An 8,633-nucleotide genomic window follows, 5' to 3' on the forward strand; every position below is an offset into this window, starting at 1 on the left:
GTACATTAAAAACAACAACTTAGGATAAGTGAATATGTTCTTTATTATTCTTCCTTTGTTATAGAATCAGGCCTGGGAATTAAGCGTCAGATGAGATAATCAGTATATCATGCTTTGTCAGATATCTCACGCGATGTCCCTCACCCTCTCACTCGGCAGTGACATGGTCACAAAAGGCGTTGCTTTTTGTCTAGAGACACTCAATACAATTAAGTGTGCACAAGAAGGCAGGTTTTATTTCGTACACGCACTACAGATGAAGGGAATCTTCAGTGATGTGACGAATAGAGTACCATGAGCAAATGATCAGTCCCCATAAAGCTGAACATCCTATTGCAGACTGAAGCCAGTGTCCCCCTGCCGTCGCCTCTCGTGCCCGGGGTAATTATCGACATCCGGGGATCTAGGAGCAGCGATGGAGAGTAAGAATGATCTGTTTGTCACTTCTTGTCAATTGATGTTCCTTTTGTTAAAAAAGAAAAGAGATACTAGTGTGCAAAACATGTGAGATTTTTTCTATCTCAGACATTCATTTTTGTGAAAGCCGCAGTGACTGAGTGGGCAAGATCGTTGACTTTTTGTGCTGGCGATTAGGTTCCTGTCTCTGAGAGTGTGGGTTTCCAATCCCGGCTGGGACCCACAAAACGTACTATAATCTGTCCTTTACTGTGAAAGTTTAATCCCAAATATCATACTTATCATATTTGACCAATCAGATTCCCTTTTTGTGGGGAATGGCATCTGTGTCAGATGATAATCAAAACTCGTTTTTGTATTGCTTTGACGTGTTCTTTGTGCATGTGTTTCTCATCACAGATGCTCATGTCTTACTTTGTAACAGGTTGTTTACTGCACTACGTCAGCAAACGTCCAACGATGAAACGGTGCTACTGAGCGTGGTGCCTGACGGAAGAGCACGCTTTGGAGTGAGAAGTAACAGTTTGCAGTACATGCATGCTATAAGTCCTTTCCCCGTTGCCCCAGGGGTGGTGTTTGATTTGGAAGTGGTGGTATCAGAAGCTCAGTTTCAGGTGGGACGACCCTCTTTACAAAGGATACCTCGTTAATGTGTTTTTATTCTTCTGAAAACCAGTCAATACCAAGCGTTTTGGTCGAAAGAGCATGATGGCAATGATGAAATAAAGATTAGATTCTGTAATATGTTTTTCATGTTTTATATTTGTATACTGTTTTACGCCTCAGTACTTATTCCATTCAAACTATGCATAGTAGTCGAAATATAGACCAACGTCCCCAGTGGTGTAGGATGGCATGCAATCAGCAACATCACTGAACCTAACCATACAATTAATTAGGACTAAGTACCTATTATATCTCAGATGGATAGATAGATAGATAGATGGATAGATAGATAGATAGATAGATAGATGGATGGATGGATGGATGGATGGATGGATGGATGGATGGATGGATGGATGGATGGATGGATGGATAGATGGATGGATGGATAGATAGATAGATAGGACACTAGAATATAATAAACTTCGTTTGTAACGAACACGCTCATACCGATGGATAGATAGATAGATAGATAGATAGATAGATGATAGATAGATAGATAGATAGATAGATAGATAGAACAGTTTTTGTAGTGACCTCTTCTGTACATTTGAATCGCAGTGCGTATTAGGAACGGTTATAACGAACAAGAATTAGTTGTTCCTGAGTGTTCGTTATACCCGTTGCTTACTGTTTCACAGCGACCACCTTATCTTCTATGTCACTATGTATGCTTGTTTCTTTTCGTTGTAGATTAAAATTGATGGCGCTAATTTGGCAACAGTGAGCGTTCTACTGCCGCTCAACATATCAACAGAGATACAGATGTTCTACTGGCTGACTGTGGAGCTGGTCAAACTGACCTACCCTTGAACACATCTGAATATATGTGCTTGCAGAGATACAAAGACTCAAAACTGTTAATTAAGAACTGACATAGCCATGAACCTGTGTCAGAATGAATACAATACCGGGACTGCCCGTATTTAAGTAAATAGTGTCCAATAAGCGAACACGTTCTCATCTGCCACAAAGTGGACTAGAAATTCCAGCTCTGATAATATTTATTGGGAAATGAAACAAAACATAAAGATATTACTAAATCGTTTTGGACACTTGTCATTTCCTTTCATTCGTGAAATGTATTTGCTTATTAAACTTTGAAGATTCTTTATACTTTATTCGTTTTGGAAGTTTTTTTCGTTTTTAAGCCCTGGACCTAAATTCAAGTCAAATGTTATTCTGTCAAGTCAAAAGTTACTCTGTCAAAACAGGCAAAATCCGTAATTAAGCCCTGGGCTTAAATACGTGCAGTCCTGACTTTTTCAGTTAACCACCGAAGAGTTTTGTTTCCGCATTATTTTTGAAACCTGTGAAGTGTCAATCTTTTGGGATAATAAACTGATGTAGGAAAGCATGTAGAGTGTTATTGCTCTAAAAAGCACAAACATTTTGGAAAGTGTTTTAACTTTAACTTACAAGACATGAACCTTGTGCACGTGTTGCCAGAACACCCCAGATCTTGTCGTTTCACGTTCCTTGCTCAACGTGGACGATTCAGTCGATGTTGATGACATGTCCTGAAATGGTCGATAGGCCTGGATGCAGACAGCACGCAGTCGTCTCATCACTGCGTTTCTGCTGATGCGGTGACCCAACGCTGTTGATTCTGATGAAGCCAGTGTGAACATCCGGCTACGCAAATGGAGAATGCGTCAATGGCGGTTATCTTGCGTGGTGGTCACTCTCGGTCCTCCAGTTCGGGGACTGTCAGATGTTTGGCCAGTCTGGATGATCAGTCTCACAAGTCTGAAGATGGTCTGCCTTGTTCAGCTGAACATTTTGTGCTTGGGTTTGTTTGAAGGTCGTCTTAACACTATTCCAGCTATAGCACCACATTCCAGCTTGATGTCAGAAAAAGTTTGTTGGGTGTGGTGTTGACAAGCCTAGAACCAAAATCGGGGTGAACCGGGATTGGAACCCACGATCATAAGTTATTGGGCACCGAGGGACGACAAGGAGGTGAGTTAAATAGTTTGCCTGGGGAAATATTGGTACTATGCCTGTGTAATTCGAATGTTCTGTTTTGTTTAAATCAGCATATCACTAAAACACTTGTACAATATCAAGTACCTGACTTTAACTTAGGTAGTCTGAGTTATCCGCCCCTAGGTGTATACAACATGACCATTGTAGGCGTTCCAGAGACTCGGAACTATGAACCAGTATGTCCCTGACCCCGCTGCGTATGATATGCATAATCAGATGTCTAGTTTTTGTAAATCAACAAGCTTTTGTTAATCGTAATTGGGTAAGTCAGTAACATTAAAACTGTTTTGAACAGAGCAAAATAATCATGCTTTCTTCTTGGAACTCAACAGTACAAAGAGGAAAGGTTTCCCAACGAGAACAGGCTAATCATGTTTGTACAAAACCATTTTCGAATGATAAATTGTTTATTCCATATAAAGGATATTTATGACAACGAGACACTAATAATCCTTTTGAATCCTTTCAATGTGTGTCTTTATATACTGGGCATGCGTTTACCAACCGCTATAGTTTTCATTAATCCGATGTAGTCTTTAATTGGTGCTATTGAGATGGAGACGTAGAGTATTCGGCTTTAAATGTGTGCTGCGCAGGAAGTATGTTTTCCTAACCATTGGTGCTAACAAGCAAATTATGAATTAGTGAGCGAGTCAGCATTTGAGCCACTTTCATTTATATTATAGCAGTATCACGACGGAGGACATCAGAAATAGTCTTCACAAAATTATTTTACCAATGTGAGGAATCGAAATTTTCCAAAACTGTAAGAGGCATTAGCTTCTGATAGTAGTAGTATGATGATAAAAAGACGCATGACAGTAGGTGTTACCAAACTTGAAGCATGATAGGGTAAGATGGAATTTTACAACATGACGTTTTTGAATCAGTGGTAGTAATTCCACCATGTGTAAAACGTTCATTCACTCGACGCGTCTGACAATGGCAATTTGATGGAACTGTCCCTCTCCTCCTGCAGCGCCTGTGCCAGTTCAGCCATCGTGGTTGATTGCTTATGACACACACGTGTTCGGTCTGAGAAAGACCTTGGCTCATTCATTGCCGGCCTTTGTATTCAATGGATGTTGTGGTACCTGAGGTTTAGCACTGAGTATTCTTGCGCGATCCAAATTGCGCAGATCGTAGCTCATGCTGTTGATCACTGGATTGTCTGGTCCAGACTCGATTATTTACAGACCGCCGTCATATGGCTGGAATATTGCTGAGTGCGGCGTAAAACTCAACTCCCTCACTCACTCTTGCGCGATGAACACGGGAGTCGTCTTCGACAGGGGATAACAAGAGGTGTCAGTATCTTGGTAATGACCACAGACTCACAGATTACACAGTATGAAGTGTGGTTCGTTTAGTCACATTACCAGTTTGAACCATATGTAATCCACAGCCAAATCTTCCATGAAGTATCAGGTTGACCATGACTTGATGTTCATGTGGACGACGTCTCCAGACACACGACAACGCCAATCAAGGAAGTTCAAAGCGATGTTCATTTTGACGTCGTCAGATTCGACTACGTCAATCAAGAAAGTACAAAGCGATGTTCATTTGACGTCATCAGATTCGACCACGCCAATCAAGAAAGCGTGTAGTGAATCGCGCTTCATCTCAAAACATGACACGTGACCTTAGTTTGGACAACGTTATGTTGACCATTGACGTCTGTTTCAAGTAATGGAGGTGAGCCGCATGCAGACGATTTCTAATAGCCTGGCCCGTGACGTGTACTCTAGGAACCTCATGACATTTGGCAGCAGTTTGATTCGCCGTTTGAACTTGACCTCGTTGGACTTTGTTTTTGATCAATCGATTGTGTACTCTTGCACAACAACATTTTGAGCTTTTTGGTTCCTATTCCAAAGTCTCCCAATCATAAAGAGGGGGCGGTGGGGTAGCCTAGTGGTTAAAGCGTTCGCTAGTCACGCTGAAGAGTCGGGTTCAATTCCCCACATGGGCACAATGTGTGAAGCTCATTTCTGGTTTCCTCCGCCGTGGTATTGCTGGAATATTGCTAAAAGCGGCGTAAAACTAAAACTAACCCACCCAATCACACACTGTGACACAGAACATAGTGTCACTTTCCAGCATACCATAGCCCACAGACTGCGCATTGACAAACGGGGCAAGAAAACAAGTTAATCACAACCCTATGATAAGTAGAATCAACACGATTGACGAAATTATTGATCTTGAATAATTTTTTGGTTTTTGTGTTACTTTTTAAAAGTCAAAAACCTTCTGGCATACAACATTTGACGACTATACTAATCTTTGTTGTACCGCTTGAAATATATATTTCTAGATCAGAATGCCCAAAGATTTTCAATCAGTGTTTGGGTAGCTGCGTCCATCAACGCAAATTGTCTTTCCACAACATGTATACCAATTAGCCAACATTATTATTAACTATCATAAAATGGAAAATGAAATATGTCAATACTAATTTACGCAGTTAAACCTTATGCTTTTACCGCATATATACTGTTTTGTTCTAATTTGTATGCATGGCTGTGTCAGACAAAAATGTTTGTTCATCGTAAAACGAAAATAAAAACCATGAGCCAATATTGTAAATTAACATACAATAGATTTGTAACTAACAATCGACGGAGTCAAACGGTAAAACGTCATTATGTGTTGATCGGGTATTCAGTATTCGATTCTTCTAAGTACCAGATTTTAAAAGTCATTATTTGCCAAAGTAGACGAACCAGTGTCTGTTTATAATGTACACAACCATCCATTAGAAGTGTGGTAACGGGACTTATCCAGCCTCATGTCAGAATGTCGAGCTTTGATTGGTTCACGTGACTCTGATAAAATACCATGTAGACCCGTCACGATCCGCGAGCAGGGAGTACAAAAGTCATATTATACGCCTCGGTGACCACGCGAAGTTAGAAAAGCTTGCATAGCCAAGCCTTTAGTAACGTGCGCTGCATTGAGGTCAATCGATCAGCTGTTGTCAACATGGCAGCAAGGAAACGTTTTGCCACATCTCACATAAATAAAAACAAGTCGATTCGATGCGTATTGTTTTCTTTTGATTGAGTAAAAACATTCGGCTAGATAAATGCGTTATCACATCGTGTCTCTGGAATTACGGGGTTTTATGTCCCTAGTAAGTACAACCTTACTCGGGACTGAAAAAAACCCGTATTTCCCTCGACTTTCCAAAGTAGACTTTCGTAAAAAACTCGAGGAATACAACCTTACTCGGGACTGATAAAACCCCGTATTTCCCGAGACACGATGTGATAACTTATAATAACCGTCCATTCTCGAACTTTCTTGAAGAGAAGTATGGACAACATGCAACTTTCGGTAGGCACAGTCTTGGGACGATGTCTTCTGTTGTGTCTGTACTTGGAAGGGTGTTTTTCTTCTGCGTCCGGTCAGAACACGTGCGGTCAGTCCTCATACCACCGTCACCAGAGCCTAGACAATCACACATTCACCCAAGATGCTTTACAGGTGAAAGTCTACACCCCAGAGAAAGCCTTGAAGGAGTGCTCTTCTGACTGTTTTCGTCACCGACGTGCAATATGTTAATACTCAACTCCAACTCAGGAGAGTGCAGGAGGTTCAAGCGGGCTTTCTTTGATCTAATGAATGCCATACCTGCGGCCAGTTTTAAATATTATGCTGCTAAGTTACACACGGGCCTTTTGTTCCAATATCTCTGGTAAAACGCGAAGAATAATGAGCATAAATCGATTGTGATAGATTTTCCACAATGACTTGACACTGTTCAGAAAGATATTATTCGGTAGCCAGTTCTTTTTCAATATACAACAAGGTTGTTTTAAATGTTTTGCCTGTCCAGTTGAGTTGGGACCGAGGCATTTTATGAGCACACGCAAATGGGGAAGCTTCAATGTGATGTCAGAATTTGTCCGCCACCCCACTTTGTATGGTACCGCAGTGCTATCATATCATGTACACATGTTTGATAGCCCTGAATGGTCATTTCAAGGGTCAAAGTAACCACCCACGTCATTGTATTAATACAACCATTTGTCGAGAAAGATGAAACTACAGAGATAAAACAACTTGATGCATGTCATCCCAACAGCAGCAACCGTATCGGGAAAGTTCGTTAGTAACGTATATTTTTGCCACTGTCTCTGATTTTCCTATTTATGAACATATTTTGAAAGTACTGATTGTATAGTTTTTATGTCATTTAAATGCTTAAGTGATGGCAATCTACGGTTGTAAGAAGCAAACACGATTTTTCATTTTACGCCAGGAAGAGCACACATTCAATACTCCGGGTAGTCCTTTTAAAATGATATTTTTCTTTAAACCTCATTTCTCTAGGGTCATACAAATGTATTGCAAAGATGTATTCCGTGTAGAAGGACTGCATGTGGTGTTCACCATCATTGGGGTGGTATACTGAATTGATAAGGTTTTAAGTGAACTTTATTGAAGGTCAAGGTCACAGGAAGTCATTTGATGTCAGGTAGCATCCTTTTGTCCTGTTAACATCGTCAAATGGCGCAAAACATAGAGATAGTTTGGACTTTAGTACTGTGTATCACTTTCAGAGATGTAAAGAAAAGAGATGAGATCGAATATGTGGTCTTCGTTCAAGGAGGGGCGGTGGGGTAGCCAAGTGGTTAAAGCGTTCACTCTACACGCTGAAGACCCGGGTTCGATTTCCCTCATGGGTAGCCCATGTGAAGCCCATTTCTGGGGTCCGTGATATTGCCTGAATATTGTTGAAAGCGGCGTAAAACCATACTCACTCACTCGTTGAAGGAAATACCCTTCACTGTTACACGCAGTTACACAAATGAATTAAATATTACCGAAATAGTGTAAACGATGAAACATGACGGGCAAAAACAGGGTTAACATGTGATCCCCATGTTTGATATACTGTGCAATTTCAGTGATTAACAGAAATAGCAAAACTTCGTGACTTATACGTATTGCTGCACAGATAATATTGATTTGGATTTGCCGTATTTTGCACTTTGCACAGAATCACAAGATAAATCATATAATCGATGAACGCTGCAACCAAGTGATCATATCAACCAATGAAAACCGTTGCACCTGTAGCTGGAGGCCACGCCCGCCATTAGTTGCTCTGGAATCCCATTACTGAGCGTGTAAATTCAGCATTTGGACATTTCTCTCTGCGACTTAATTCTTAAGACTTTGGTTCTCTTGGAAATACACTAAAAAATTAGCATTCACAATATTATCACAATCAGGTTTTTGATAGCTTTAGTTTTAAGGTACATTAGAGGCATGGACCTTTTGTACCGTATCGGAAATGTTTTCAAAGCGACCGTAAGCGTTTGTAACGTCTCTGTAAGGTCAAGTCATCGGTCCCTCTGTTTTAAACGTATAATGCTTTGGACTTGTGTTTTACCACACCAAAATGAACTTTCACCATTTTACTAACGCTAAACTTTACACCATAAACTATATTCTTAAGCTGTGCAACATTACACAACAAAAGGTGTCGAAGATGAAAAGGTTCTATATTTTTGGCACATTCTAGAAATTGTGGGGATGGCCTAACCTCG

The sequence above is a fragment of the Haliotis rubra genome, unplaced genomic scaffold (assembly GCF_003918875.1).
Source record: "Haliotis rubra isolate DU_JTF1 unplaced genomic scaffold, ASM391887v1 Scf419, whole genome shotgun sequence".
Lineage (NCBI taxonomy): Eukaryota > Metazoa > Mollusca > Gastropoda > Lepetellida > Haliotidae > Haliotis > Haliotis rubra.